This window comes from Canis lupus, chromosome 5, assembly GCF_011100685.1.
Source record: "Canis lupus familiaris isolate Mischka breed German Shepherd chromosome 5, alternate assembly UU_Cfam_GSD_1.0, whole genome shotgun sequence".
Classification (NCBI taxonomy): Eukaryota; Metazoa; Chordata; class Mammalia; order Carnivora; family Canidae; genus Canis; species Canis lupus.
In genome coordinates this window covers 45,636,184-45,652,453 of record NC_049226.1, presented here as the reverse complement: position 1 = coordinate 45,652,453, position 16,270 = coordinate 45,636,184, and the positions used below count along the sequence as shown (strand labels likewise).

General features: G+C 37.8%; 1 protein-coding gene and 1 long non-coding RNA gene across 2 annotated transcripts in view; one reads left to right on the top strand and one right to left on the bottom strand.

The window, feature by feature from the left end:
* The window catches only part of LOC111095925, a 42,886-nt gene extending 37,653 nt beyond the window's left edge, over window positions 1–5,233 (top strand). Inside the window, exon 6 of the long non-coding RNA XR_005359658.1 lies at window positions 5,111–5,233. This is a non-coding gene — a long non-coding RNA (uncharacterized LOC111095925). The remainder of the gene's footprint in view (window positions 1–5,110) is intronic.
* JAK1 (Janus kinase 1) overlaps window positions 1–16,270 on the bottom strand; it is a 156,877-nt gene that overhangs the window by 99,414 nt on the left and 41,193 nt on the right.

The window sequence follows — 16,270 nt, the reverse complement described above, 5'->3', positions numbered from 1 at the left end:
TAGTAATGAAAACAATTCAGAATTAGAGAAAATCCAGAAAGAGAAAAACTACTCCTGGATGAACATAATAATCATAGGCAAAGATAAACTATCACATTAGAAGAAAAGAATTAAGATGTTTTATGAGGAACATTTGGATGAGGAAATTTGATGTATCTTAGATGGGACTGGAGATTTTGACATCAGAGATAAAGAGGATGGTGGATCCAGATTTTCATGGAGAACGAAGTAACACTAATACTTTCTGCAGGAATTTATCACTGCTCTACACTGGATGAAAAGAATTATGTTATTTTCTTCTGACTCTTTGCTGGAGAACCAGTATGGACTGTTTTGATGCTCAAGGAGAAAACATGAAATTTTTGGCCTGGACAGCATAGTGGTGCTCTCTAGAGACTAATGTGTTATTTGTAAAGGCCCTAAACATAACTGATCAAAAAATTAAACATTACTCTTTGCTTTTTTATAGTACACGCAAAGATAGGTTATCTTTCTTTTGCAAGACTTATTTCACCAGAATATTTTTAAGTCAAAGAAACAATAAAATTGATTTTTATGTAAAAGAAACTACAAAAAGTGCACAAATCATATTTGTTTTCTTTAAAGCAAGAATAGTGGTTCAGTAGCCCTGGACTAGTATATACATTCAACTTTAACCTAAATGAAAGTTTAATCTCCCAAAATGTAACTATTTAGCGTGCCCTACCTGGGCATGATTCTTAGACTTTATGCCAGATATCAAAAAATGCCATACTTGTCTTAGAAGAAGTGACAGTAAATAACATAATTCACCAAATATGATATTTTTCCTCCCTAAATATATGTTGGGATATGCTGCACAATGGCAGAAGAACCTCTCTTATTGTGGGGTATATTTTCAGTTGCTTACACAACTTTCTTGTTCAAAATAAAGTAAATGTCTCAATTTTTTAAAAAGAAAAAGACCAAATGAAGAGTACCATCATGTGAAAAGTTAAATGCAGCATTACATTCACTTTCTATCTTTAACCTACTCAGGAAATTAAATACTGTATTTAATTCCTGTAAAGATTTTTTAAATAGTTGTAACATGCTTACTTTTAGTTTAGTGATTGGCTTCTATTTGACTAATAGGAAATTACTCTAAAGCCAGAGAAGCTATTGTTGTGGGGTTGTTTTTTTTTTTTTTTCCCTAATTCCTCCAAAACTCAAAATGTAACCTTTTATTATATTGTGTTACTAGTTTTAACTATAGTTATTGTTCTCAGAAATGCCTAGCCCTTCCTAATAATTAGTAGCATCATAAACACTCTCTATATAGTTTATTATTGATATCCATTATCTTGTCAGATCCTCATTAACAACTCTGGTCAGATGTGATTTCACAAAAGAAATCCAGTTAGAGAGAGGTTAAGCCACCTCCTCAATATCATCCTAATACCAACTGCCTGGAAACAGCCCAGTGCTCTAATGCCCTTTGTAGAGAGCTCTAGCATAACTTAAAAAAATTTAACACATGGATTTCAAATCCGAGGGAAGAAAGATAATTTTATGTGTGCATGTGGTGGGGCAACTGGATAGCCCAGTCAGCAGAAAATATTAAGTCAGCATTTATCTAATACACTAAAATAAATGCCCCATCATTTTTTAAAAACTCAGATATACCAATTACTTAGTCTAAGTGAGATAAATATTTATCCAATCAGAGAAGTTAAAAGGTCTCTCCAACACGACATCAAAAGTAGAAATGTCTGATAGAGGAGCACCTGGGTGACTTAGTCAGTTGAATGTCCAAGTCTTGATTTCAACTCAGGTCATGATCTCAGGGCATTGGGATCAGCGTGGAGTCTGCTCGTCCCTCTCCCTCTGTTCCTCCCCTGCTTACACTCACTCTCTCTCTCAAATAAATAAAATCTTAAAAAAAAAAAAAAAGGAATTGTTTGCTAGATTTGAGTCCATGAAAATCTATAACTTCTCTATCAAAAGACACTAAATATTCAGGCAAACAAGGTGAAAAAAAACATTTGTACCATCTCTGACAAAAAGTTACCATCCTATATATTTATAGTTTCTTTAAATATCAAAAAGAAACATACACATCAATAATAAAATGGACAAAAGGCATGACGAGGCAATCTAAAAATATATGATTCTCAAGTATGAAAACAAAATTTTTAATTCTAGACAGTAAAATGTAGATTACCATTTTTTACTAGCAGATTGGCAAATTTTAAAACGTTATAATACCCACAAATTGATTAGATGTGATGAAACAAGCATTCTCATTTAGAAATATAAACAGCATGTCAGCTTTGGAAAGCAACTGCATCTGTACTTTGACCCAGCAGTTCTACTTCTAGGAATTTCTTCTAAACAAATAACAATGATATATAAGATTTAGCTACAACGATCTTCATCATAAGGCTGTTTAAAATGACTAACAAGGGCAGCCCCGGTGGCTCAGCAGTTTAGCACCGGCTTTAGCCCAGGGTGTGGTCCTGGAGATCTGGGATCGAGTCCCACGTCAGGCTCCCTGCATGGAATGGAGTCTGCTTCTCCCTCTGCCTGTGTCTGTATGTGTTGTGTGTGTCTCTCTCTTTCTCTCTCTCATGAATAAATTAAATCTTAAAAAAAAAAAAAATGACTAACAAGGGGCACCTGGGTGGCTCAGGTCATGATCCCAGAGTTCTGGGATCAAGCCCCCAAGTCAGGCCCTCTGCTCAGAGGGAAGTCTGTCTCTCCTTCTCCCTCTCCCCGCTGCCACCACCCCCTTTCCCCAGGCCCCATTCTTGGTCAAGTACACACACACTCTCTCATAAGTAAAAATCTAAAAAACAAAGTAAAATAACAAAACAATCACAAATGTTCATCCAGGAACACAGAATCGTGGTGAAGCCATCCAACAGAATTCTATTCAAAACACACACACACATATACATACGTGTACACGTGTGTGTATGATTACTGGAAGATGGAATGATATTCACAATGCACTAATGAAGGAAAGGTTATAAAATATCATGCAGTATACAATGACCATTTACGATGAGAATACACACAAAAGATTGAGAAGATATTCATTAAAATATTAACAATGGTTATGAGATTCCAAGCATTTTTAAATTTTCTTCGTAATTCTAAATATTCAAAAAACAGAAACAACTTTTACAAAAAGCAATGAACATAACTCCTTAAAAAAATAAAGAGCTTCCAAAGAAGGGAGACAGTAGCTAGTAGTATTTTATATGCAGAACAAATGGCTGTCTCCCCAGACGCACCTGGTGCCTCAGGCACATAATACACCCAATCATTCCACCCTCACATCCCAAGACAGGGACAAGAACAGATAAAGATAGGCACGATACCTGGTCTCACACCCCACTGTAACTCGTGTCCCAGGATCTGGCTTGGAAAACACTGGATTTTTAACAGCCCAGGGCCACTTAGGAAAAATAGGAAGGGATCTCCTTCAGGTGTAGGATACCCTCCACATTAACAAGATGGCAACTCAAAAAAGATATGGAGGGAGGGGTAAGAACTATCTGCAATGCAAACATAAAAATAAAAATAAATGCATACCAATGTAAGCAGAATAGTACAAACCCCATGGAGAGCAATTTACCAGATTAATAAAAACTATAAATGCACTTATCTTTTAATCCAATAATACCATCTGGGAATTTGCCCAAGCTTGTACATATGAGGAAGAACTGTTGGCAATAGCAAAAATGTGGGTAACAAACAAATGTCCATGAATATGGGGATTGGTTAAGTAAACATGGTACATTCACAGTGGAAGACTCTGGAGCTCTAATACATACACACACACACACACACACACACACACACACACACACTTGCATGCATGCATATGAACAAGGAACTATTCTATGCCCTAATAATAAGGAAAGTGAGAAGGATATGCTGTAAAATGAAAAAAAAGCAAAGTACAGAACAGTAGAGAGTATGCTCTTCTTTGCACAAAAATAGAGAAGAAAAACATATACTTGTATTAATTATATCTGAACACAAGAAATTAATAAAAGGAGGATACTTAAGTAGGCAGGGAAGGAAGCTGACAGGGACAAGGATGAGACAGGAGCAAGCCTTCTCAATTTGCACCTTGTTATATTGGTTGGCTTTGTGAACCATGTAAATATAGCGCCCATGCCAAACAAAATATCAACACTACCACCAATATCAATAACAATAATAACGTTTAAAAGGCTTGCCAAGAAAGACTGGGTAAGAGGGAGATTCACCACCCACAGAGAATCACTGGAGCTGAGCAATCTATCACATGGAAATTATCTTCCACTTCCCTGGAAGGAGAGAGGAAACCATTTACAGCCCACCTACACAGGCTATGTTTTCTATATACATGTCATCTCATTTAATATTCAAATTAATCCTCATAGGTATAACCAGCCCCATTTCTCCAAATAAGCAAGTTATGGTAAATAAGTAAATGGCAAGGCATTGAGTAACTTGCCCAACGTAAGAGAGCTATGATTGGAATTCAAGCTCTTCCCTGCTGAAGCTCTCAAAGGAAAATATTTAAGATCTCAATAAAAATAAAAATCCTCCAAGTCAGCCTTTCACCCATAACCGTATTTCCTTCCACAATGTTTCCTCTAACGTTCTACTTTCTAGGTTTTGAGAATAAGTGTTTGTTAAATAAAGCAAACATTCTACACTAACAAGAGGACATTCTATATTTTCCACTTACTGAGCACCAAAATAGTTAATTATGGATAATGTCATCAGATGCATTTTTCCTTCACTGGGGATGAACTATGGAAATGCATGCAAAATCTCCAAATAACCTCAGAGGAACTATAAACCATCTTTGGTTCAAAATATGATCAAAATATGATCAAAATAATGCTTATCACAGAGGAAGGGAGGAAAGAAAGAACAACAGCTATTAGGCACTTATATATACCAGTTACCATTCTAAGTGCTTTAAATATTAGGACTCCCTTAATTCTCAGCAACTCTAGGAGGTAGGTATTACTATTATCTCAGTTTTATAGATGAGTAAATAGAGACAGAGAAATTAAATAATTTGCCCACAGAGAACGTCCTAACTCTACTGTCTACACTATTCCCCACCATACTGTCCCCACAGAGCACTTCCAGTCCGTGGCAACTGCAGATGAACCAGAGGACAGCCTTCTCTAGCAAATCAGTGAATGATTTATAATCCTATGTATTTAATTGTATATGTTCTCTTATTCCAAGAGAAGGGGGCTTCAATGGACTGCAAAATTGATCAAAGAGATTAAAAAAGATTTATATAAACCCTAATTTCCCAGGTTTGGACTCCAGTCCAAGCAAGAGATAAAAGTGAAAGAAAGGCAGTAGGAGTGGAGATGGAAAGGCAAAGAGAGAGGAGAGCAAGAGCTGTGCTCTTACTCAAGTCTGTATCATTAAGTGTTAAGTGAAAGTGAGTCTGTGATCAAATATAGCTGGAAAATAGTTAACTGAGTAACATTTAATAGTTTCTTCACTGTGAGACTTCCTAAGACTTTAGTATGTTAACATATATTTTGGTCCCCCCGAAGAAAAGGATAAACTAAGCAACATGCAATTCCCAAACTTAATCTGACCCTGAAATTCGTTATTCACAGGACATCTTCAGAACAAACATTCTCAGAAAGCACTGGACTGAAAGGATGTTTAACAGTTAAAAACTGGTCAAGGTTGGTGGCCAAAACTCTATGACAGAGAAGTCAAAAAACCCAAGGATCAGGCGAAGGTGACCAGTGAAGGTGATAAGAGGAGATTAAGATAATGGGCAGGGAAAGATGAACTTAGTTTTCATCCTGTTTGAGCCAGAGTTGTCAAAAAAAAAAAAAAAAAAGCCAGTTCATAAAGCAATTGAAACCAGGGTCTTGGGAAGCCCGGGTGGCTCAGCGGTTTAGTGCCGCCTTTGGCCCAGGGTGTGATCCTGGAGTCTTGGGATGGAGTCCCACATCGGGCTCCCTGCATGGAACCTGCTTCTGTCTCTCTCTCTCTCTCTCTCATAAATAAATAAAATCTTAAAAAAAAAAAAAAAAGAAAGAAAAGAAAAGAAAAGAAAAGAAAGAAACCAGGGTCTCAAAGAGATATTTGTACCTCCATGTTCATAGCATTATTTACAGTAGCCAAAAGGTATAAGGCAGCCCAAGTGTCCATCAACAGATGAATAGATAAACAAAATGTGGTATATACATTCAAAGGAAGACTAACTCAGTTTTAAAAAGGAAGGAAATTCTAATACATGTTATAACATGGATGAATCTTTTTTTTTTTTAATTTTTATTTATTTATGATAGTCACACAGAGAGAGAGAGAAAGAGAGAGGCAGAGACATAGGCAGAGGGAGAAGCAGGCCCCATGCGCCGGGAGCCCAACGTGGGATTCGATCGTGGGTCTCCAGGATCGCGCCCTGGGCCAAAGGCAGGCGCCAAACTGCTGCGCCACCCAGGGATCCCAACATGGATGAATCTTAAGGACATTATGCTAAGTGAAATAAGTCAATTACAAAAGGATAAATACTGTAGTGAGGGAGTTCCAGGCATGTTGCCCTAAAATGTGCCACTCTAGCATATTGATTATTTTGAATTAAAGTTACTTAAGAAATGGCCAGTACAGCAGGAAATAAATTCCCCATGAGAAGGGTACCCTCCTTGCAATCTACAGGGTAGAAAGCATCCTTACTGTTAGAAATAGGAGATTCAGGGTGGAGGCGGCTATATAAACAGGACTTGTTACTTCTTCATTAATTTGCTACCCCAAGCCCAAACTTTTTGTCTTACCAATTCTTCACAAATTTATTGTTTAAGGTAAAAAAAAAGGTATAGAAAGCTGCCTTGCTTTGGTCACTTCTTTGAGTCTATTTTTACGAGCTCCCATATGTAAAAAATTAAATTTGTTTTTCTCCTGTTGATCTGATGCCAATTTAATTATTAGACCAACCAAAGAAGCTACAAGAAAGGGAAAATTTTCCACTTCTACAGTATGCATCCACTCATATGAGGTCCCTAGAGGAGTCACAGAAACAGAAAGGAGAATGGTGGCTGCCAGGGGCTGGAAGAAGGGGAGAATGGGGGGGGGGGGGGTGCATTTAGTCAGGAATATATTTTCAGTCTTGCAAGATGAAGAGAGTTCTGTAGACAAGTTGCATAACAATGTGAATGTACTTAATACTAGTGAACTGTAACTTAAAAATGGTTAAGATGGCAAATTTAATGGTGTGTATTTTACCACAATTAAAAATAATTTTTTTAAACTGCCAGTTCAAGATGTTATGGTAGGCATTATTTTTATCTGTCTAGAAACCTCTCACCTCATTTGGTTCTGTTAGGACTATAGTTCAGTATCCTGCCTGACCCCCAACCATGACCCAGGGTTGACCAACCACTGTCTACCTATGGGACCAAAAGGTGACCTAAAAGACCTTCAGGGAGATTTGATGAGTAGAAGCCAAAATTATATCTTCTTGGGGCAGCCAGTTGTTCTCTTTCAAGCCACTTGGAGAAAACCTTACTGTGGCAAGAAATGAGACTAATGAAGAGAAACAGAAACAATGACTCCTAATGAAGGGATTATGCCTTGACATCACTGAAGTTCATGGATTCTCTTCCTTCCTCCTCTTAGGTGGTTGTAGGTACCTGGGCCAATAAACCCCACTATCTTTTTTGTTTAAGTCACCAGGAGAGAACACAGAAATCTAAAAGAAAAACAACCACAATGAGCTATATAGGTCCTTGAGTAAGAATTTTCTCTCCATAGCTCCATTTGCAATTTTATCTGCAAAATCACATATCTTTAGAAGAACAGTAGTACACAATCCCATGATTTTATGAGTACAATTTCAAATTTAACATAGTATTTCCAGTTGGTAAATACATCATCAGTCACTATGTCAGGCCAGAATGCTATCACATTTACGAAGAAAAGTAATTTTTTTTAAAAATCATTAAATCTACACTAGATAATATATAGGAGAGACACACAAACCATGAAAGACATATAGCTACACCAATTTAGAAATATAAATGTTCCTAAATTACCTGAAGCATAACACAGAAAAGAGTGCTTAAATTATGACCCTAAAGCGGAGGCTTTTGATGGAACATACTAGCACTGAAGTCAAAGAACAGGAAGGTGATAAACAGATAAGATCTCTCATCTGTGCTTAAAGAACTTCACCCTTTATCAGGTCTTCAACTCAATGCTTCATTAACTACAGGTTCCCTTGGTTTGGTTTTTACCAATTACTGACACAGTTTAATTTTATCAAACACAAATCTGATCAAAAAACGTTAGGACTACTGAGGTATAATGGCTCTTTTCTATGAACCAGGAGGCATGAAGTAAGGAGCAAATAAAGAGAAAAGAAATTAATGTGGCAAGCATGGCGCTAGCTCGGCAGACTCTGACTTATGCAAAGAAGCTATCTAAAAAGCTGTCATGAAAAAAAAAAATAAAAAAAAAAAATAAAAAGCTGTCATGGTGGGAGTTAATGTCAAACCAGTTTCACATCTAGAATCTGAAAAGCTCACAGCATAAGGCTGCACAGAGGTGCCTGAAGCAAAAAATCCTCAAAGTGTACTGTGCTCCCCAGGGAGTGCAGTTATAAGCTTGTTGTCACAAGTCTCTGCAAAAATAAACTAGCCTTGCTGATTTCATTGAAGCAGACCTGACCAATAAAGTAACTTCAAAACACTGAGAATACTATCCATGTGAAATCTTTATAACCACTAACCAAAAGATTCACCCTTTGCAATTGCTTTTGGGTATCTATCCTTGTCATAAAAGGTTAGCAGCCAGTAGTTTAATCATAAGGGGGGGGGAAAGACGACCCTATTTTACTTGGAAGAGTTTGAAGGTTCACTGCAACACACCTGGTAAATGCAAAATGATAAAGCCTGTCTCTTCCACAGGATTATCTTCCAGCAGCTTAAAGTGGCTTCCACCTCACACCTTCAGAGTAAATCTTGGAATCTGGCAGCCCAGAATGCTTATGATACTGTCTAACCATTAGACAAGATCTAACCATTTAGAAACACTGCTCAGACAACCAAAGTCCCCAAAACCGTATACTCAGCAAAGAACCTAGAGAACTCTCTGTTCTAGAACACCCAACTGGATAAATTTAAGATGTTTCCATTAAAGCACAACATAAATCACAGCATAAATAAGTATCCAAAATCTTAAAATGTGAAAAAAAAAATCCAGAAAACACTATCATTTATAGTCTAAGGAAATAGTCAGAAAATTCCACAAAAATGGAGGCACAATGACGGTTTACAGAGGAAAAACAATGTATGTTCTTCTTTAGAGGATTAGATAAATGAACTTTTATTCATCCATACTAAGGAAAACTATATACCATAAAAACTTTTATCACCCTAACCAAAATTTATTACCACATGGAGATAAAATTGTGAGGAATCATTTGGTGGAAAAAAAAAAAAAAAAAAACAGGTTACAAATTAGCATTACGTTCTATGATCTCCTTGAATTTTTTTTTGAAGATTTTTATTTATTTCAGAGAGAGAGAGGCACAGAGACAGGCGGCAGAGGGAAAAGCAAGCAAGCTCCATAGGGAGCCCGATGTGGGACTTGATCACACCCTAGGCCGAAGGCAGGCAGTAAACCGCTGAGCCACTCAGGGATCCCCAAATTTTTTAAATTTATTTATCTATTATGCATGAAACAAAGTGAAATAATAAATGCTAAAATATTAACAAAAATGTTTATCTGAGTGATAGATCTTGGAATTTTTATTTATTTCTCAATTTTCCTAAAATTCAAGTACAGTATTGTTTAACTTTTTTAAAATGATAAATAAAATTTTAAAAGAAGAATCCACAAGCTACAGCAAGTTTCAAATGACTGCCTAGGAAGCAACAATATTAGGCTTACAAGCTCACTTCTCTGAAAAATAGATAAAAGAATGAATAGCTAACAGTATTCTGTATGAAACTATATTTGTTGAAATATAGGCTAGAAAAATTATCCGAAATTCCAAAATAACTCTTTAGAGAGAAAACTAAAAAAGTGCCTAGTGTCTATAGAAACTAAACACAGATCAGTAAGACCACAGAATATGTATCTTTCTTGTATAAAATCAAATGGTTACAATTATTTTTGAATTTATAGGCTGTAACTCTTTAATGACTAAAGAAAAAGGCTGGGAAAGGTTTAAAAATGTTTCTCTCCTCCGAGGTCCAAGTCAAGGTGAGCACTTTCTTACTTTGAGGCCCCAGGCTTCAGCCATAAATACCCTGACTCAATTACTTCCTGAGGCCTCAGTTCCACAGTAAGAATATGGTGAGAGCTAGCCTCACTGCAAGAACAAGACAAGGGCAGGTCATTCTGACCCAGTTATGTGATCAAGGCCTTGACTGTGACCCGAAGGCAGCAGGCATAAAGACCAAGCCTCTAGGAGGCTCTGCCGACCCAAGTGGCAAAAGAAGAGCCAGGCCCCAGCTGGACTTGAGCAGATTGCACCAGGAGGGGCATCACAGGCTGTGCCATTCCCTTAAACCAGTCAAGAACAGTCAAGTGCAGCCCTGTGGCATGGTGGGAGAGTACAGTACTTGGGTCTAGTTCATAATCACTTCACCTGTCTTGATCTTATCTGTCTTAAGTTTTAAATGAAAGTTTTAGAGAGCATCTTTTTATTTGTAATGAGCTCTCACTACTTTGTTTTTGCTGTCCTAATATGAACTGTTATCTCCATTAAGGTCTAATAGGCTGGGGATGCTTTGTAAAGTGTCTTTTCTCAGGCAGCCTGGGTGGCTCAGCGGTTTAGCACCGCCTTCAGCCCAGGATATGATCCTGGAGACCTGGGGTAGAGTCCCAGGTCAGGCTCACTGCATGGAGCCTGCTTCTCCCTCTGCCTGTGTCTCTGCTTCTCTTTCTCTCTCTTTCTCTCTCTCTCTAATGAGTGAATAAATATTTTTTTTAAAAAAAGTGTCTTTTCTCCTGACAAAAGGAGCAGCATAAAAAAGAAATGCCAGTCGAAATGATCAAATAGGTCTTTCTCAACATAATCCCAGAGTTAGCATTTTAAGATTAGCATTCATGTGTTCAATACTACTTACTGACCATCTATCTGCCTGACAGCAGGCACAGGGCTGAAATGGGACTAAAGGATAATCAAGAGGGACTTGGTCCATAACCTCTTAACTTCCAGTGAGGCAAGAGCCAAAGAGAAGAGCTTTATCTCTTCTCCCACAAGACACTGCTCTTCACAATGTCCGATGTCCAATGGCTGGATCCTACATAATCCCAATTTCTCTTAAATAATCTTTAAATCTTCTACCCACAAATATGTGTATCTTAAATTTCTCACAGCTATTTCACCAAATGGTCATTTAGTTTCTTAATTTCTACATGTAAATACCTTCTGTATCATTTTATCACTCAATCACAAATCCAGCACAGCGCTGTTTTTTGTTCGTTTCTTTGTTTTTTGGTTTTGTTTTGTTTTTGAGTAGGTTCCAAGCCCAGCATGGAATCTAAGGTGGGGCTTGAACTTAAAATCCTTAGATCAAGACCTGAGCTGAGATCAAGAGTCACACACTTAACTGACTGTGCCACCCATGTGCCCCAAAGCTGTATTTTAAAAAATGCACTAAAGTGCTGGCCTGCAGAGGTCTTGGGCAAGTCATATGATGCTCTGATTCTTAGTGTTCTCTGTTATAAAACTGGGGAAGTATCCCTGAGTGAATTCGATTTCTTCTAACTCTTAGAATTATTATAATAATTTCTGATCATTGTGTGCTACAAACCTTTAAACAACCCCAACTAGAAAACGTCTATAAACTTAGAACCCAGTATGTTGGGGTTCACAGCAGACTTGTCTCCACGATTCTTTAAAACCATTAGACCTATCACTTCGAACCTGAGAAAAGTAAACAAGACTCCAAGCCAAGAAAGAACTTGTTTGACTGCTTTCCTTGCCCCTCTCAATTATCAAAGTAATAGTCTCCTAAGTGTCTGGCTCCTAAATACCTTTAAATGTCTCAGTTCAGCCTAGCATAAGCAGTATTTTCATCTGATTGGTAACTATGTGGCAATATTCCTCTTTCAATGTTACCTGACCCTTACTGCATGGATTTTCTTTTTAATTGAACTATATCGAGCATACAGAAAAGTATAAAAAAACATTGATTTTTAAAGAGGACTAAATAGGTCTCTTCATAGAGTTCCTAGTATGTGCCAAACACAATGGTGGTAGTTGGGATACAAAGGTCAGCCACAGATGAGAACAGATAGCTAAGCAAATAAGTGCAATAATGTGTATAAATTCCAGAATGTGCCTAGTTCAGGTGTGACATACAAGCCTTTCAGGTATATCAATGCAGGTAACACACTCGAACAAATACACTGGTACTCTCTAGTTTACGCAAGGTTTTTGCCTTTTTAAAAATTCATTCCCAGTTTGTCTGAAATTTAAAGCAGTGTCTCCCAACACACACTGCTATAAATGTGGTTAGGTTTCCAAGCCAACCCACAAAAGACCAATTTAAGACATATAGTATCTGAAACAATATACATCTACCCCTGCAAAAAGAGCAGAAAACATTCTTTCAGTCAAAGAGAACTATGAGTGACCTTGTCATCTTGAAAGCTGGAGCTGAAGTTTAAGCAGAGTGTTAAGTTAATAAGGGGTGCAGATGGGAGTGGTGAGGAGGTGCCTGTTGGCTTTAAGGCAACTAATCTCAGGAATTCTGAGACCAATGGCCAGGTAGGCCTCGCTTCTATGAAATCCAGGTTCTTTCACTTAAAAACTGGGTGCCTTTAAACATGTGATTCGATCATGCTGAGTCTCAATGTACCAATGTGAATGGCACTGAGTAAGCATTCAGTACACAATAGTTTATACATTTTTTTTATTTGCTTGAGACTATATGGCTTTCATCTTTCTTTGTATAAAAGTAGCCTTAACACATAGCTGGTTTATCATTCAGAATGATAAAATGTTAGAAAATGTTCAGTTTCCACATAAAACCAAACCAGATTTTTTTTAAGTATCTAGACAAGAAATACACAACGGAGAGGACTGCTGAGAGTATATGAGAAAAGGATGGCTTGAATTAAAGTGACTAAGAAGGCACTGAAGACAGAGGGAAAAGATAGACTTGTAAAAAGAGGATCCTCCTGATAAGAGAAGATGTGAGAGGGAATTACAAGGAATTTCCAGTGACTTATGTGCTGTCGACACAATGTGAGGAAGACAGAGAGACCATAAATAATAGTAGTGGCAAGCCCTGATGGGGTGCTGGTACATACGCACACACATGCATGTGCACGCATGCTCATGTAATCCTTACAACCTGAAAAGTAGGTGCTATTATTATCCTCATTTTACAGAAGAGGAAACCAAGATTCAAAAAGGTTGAATAGGGATCCCTGGGTGGCGCAGCGGTTTGGCGCCTGCCTTTGGCCCAGGGCGGGATCCTGGAGACCCGGGATCGAGTCCCACGTCAGGCTCCCGGTGCATGGAGCCTGCTTCTCCCTCTGCCTGTGTCTCTGCCTCTCTCTCTCTCTGTATGACTATCATAAATAAATAATAAAAAAAAAAAATTAAAAAAAAAAAAAAAAAAAAAAAAAAAAAAAAAAAAAGGTTGAATAACTTGCCCAGGATCACTCAGCTAATGAAATAAATCAGAATTCAAACTCACAGACTCTATAGTTCCAGATTTGGAAGTCTAAGCCCCTACGTTATACTGATGCTTTTGTAGCAACTGGAAGCCAGCTATTTGCATAAGGGGGTTTCTTGCATCAGAAGTTCATACTTGAGTAATATCTATCAGCAATAAAGTTCCCACTTACAAACATGTAAACGTTACATAATCATTTACAGATTCCCTGGCAATTTTCAGTTTCTGGGGTGGCAGCGAGTAACTGCCATTTATTGAATGTTGGCTAAATCCCAGGCACTCTCTGAAGCTATTTTATATTCTACCTCATTTAACCCTCACAAAACCACCTTTTTGATAGGCACTATTAAATTCGTCTTGAAGCTGAGAAAAATTGAGGATCAATTATGAGCACAAAGTCACAGAGCCAGCAAGTGGCAAAGGACAGCCTCAGACCCAGCTCTTCCTGGTTCCAAGTCCAGGCTGCTTTTCACAGCACCTCTAGTATACTCAGATCCAAGCACTGTAAACATGGGTCATGTTATATAATAACCAGGTAATAAAATGTAACAGTAAACCAAGTTTGATTTACACTGTCAAAAATATTTCACAAGAAAAATACTGAACTCTGTTTAGGACAGCTAAATGAACGGAGTCACCTGTTTCACCCCCATCCTCCCACAAAAAACAATCCTTTCAGATCCTCTTTATTAAAACTTAACATCTAACAATACCAAATACAGGTGCATGAGGCACTTCTCTGAGAACCAAAAATTGCTTCAGAAGCATTATACTATAAAACAGGATAGAAACAAGCTTCGTAGGTTTAAATGTCAATGTCAGCCAAAAAACAAAAGAACAAACAAAAACAAAATAAAGAGGCAAGAGAAAAGACAGGAGATAGGGTTTAAGTTCTACCTCAGTAAAGCTGGGAGTAGGGGAGAAAGAGTAGATAGGACATGTTTTTGTTTTTAATCCCAGAGAGCTTTAAATTTGAATTTCAGGTCTGCCATTTATTAGCTTTGTTTGCTCATTTGGAAAATGATGCTGTTAAGATCCAAATCCCTGGCTATTAAAAGATTAAATACCAAATGCAATGCATGTACAACAACTGGCACATAGAAGTTTATTAATCTTGAGTCTCATCCTCTTGCTTCCTTCCCTTCCTATTCGCAAAAATGTGCTACACACCACAAACCTGGGAGACATGACCTGCCCTAAGCACAAGTTAACCAAAAGATTACAAGATACTTACAAAGCACCTTTCTCATTTTCCACCAAACCCATGTCATGTTTCCCATATTGCCCCAGAGCCTTCTTACTTGTTTCTTCTGAGATATTTATCTCTCCTACCATGTTGGTGTCACCTCAGGATAGGTAACTAAGAGGCTAGTGTTTATTATTTATATTTCTATCACCAAAAAAGTTGAGCTAAAACCTATATAAAAGACACATACAGGGGATCCCTGGGTGGCGCAGCGGTTTAGCGCCTGCCTTTGGCCCAGGGCGCGATCCTGGAGACCCGGGATCGAATCCCACGTCGGGCTCCCGGTGCATGGAGCCTGCTTCTCCCTCTGCCTGTGTCTCTGCCTCTCTCTCTCTCTCTGTGACTATCATAAATAAATAAAAATTTAAAAAAAAAAAAAAAAAAAGACACATACAACAGGAGAACCATTCATTAAAACAAGAACATAATACATGTGACAAACGATCTGGTGGGAGACTGAGGCAGGAAGACTACTGTAAGAAAAGTGGACAGCAATCTAAAACAAGCAAATAACGGCCCTGAACTGTCTGGCAAGGAAATGTTATAAATTAAAGAGCACTCATTTCTCTTTCCTATAAAAAGAAACATCTCAATTCTTGAAGAGGAACATCAGTAATTTGCCTGAACTTATTTATCTAAGCTATTGACAGGATCAAGAATACAACCAAAGTCTTCCAAAATACCTAATCTTTCACAAAACTGTGTCTCTTTATAGAAGACGCAAGGATTTAATTTGGCCCAATTCCCATCAGCAAAACATTCCCAGTTAGACTGTCTACAAATTGTATATATCTATACAGGACTTAGCATTTATTCAATGGACCAATGGCGGTATTACAGTGAATGAGACTGTTCCTGGGCTCAAGGACCTTGAGATTGCATAGGGGAAGCCAGCTTACAAAAGAACTGAGGCATAAGGTGGAACACAATGCCCTATAAAAGAGGACTGCTTACCACCGCCGAAGCACTACATGTATACACACCTCTTATTGGAGAGAGGAGGGGAGGGATCAGGGACATTTGAAAGTGACTTGAAAAAAATAAAAATAAAAATAAAATAAAAAAATAAAAAAAATTAAAAAAAAAAGAAAGTGACTTGAAAGGTACAGGATTTTGGCAGATGGAGAGCACAAGACATGGGCAAAGTGCATTAAAAAAACAATGCAGAAAAACAGAAAAAATGTTTAAGGCCTGAGTACAAAACAGTAAATAACCTATTTTGACAGAGTGCAGAAGCGGAAAAATGGGAGAAGCTGAAAAGTTGAGATCTTATCACAAGGAGCCTTGAAAGCCACACTAAGGTGGCATTTCGACTATTTTCTGTATGCAACAGGGACTGACGAAGGCTTATGGCCAGGCAATTCTATGACCTGAATCC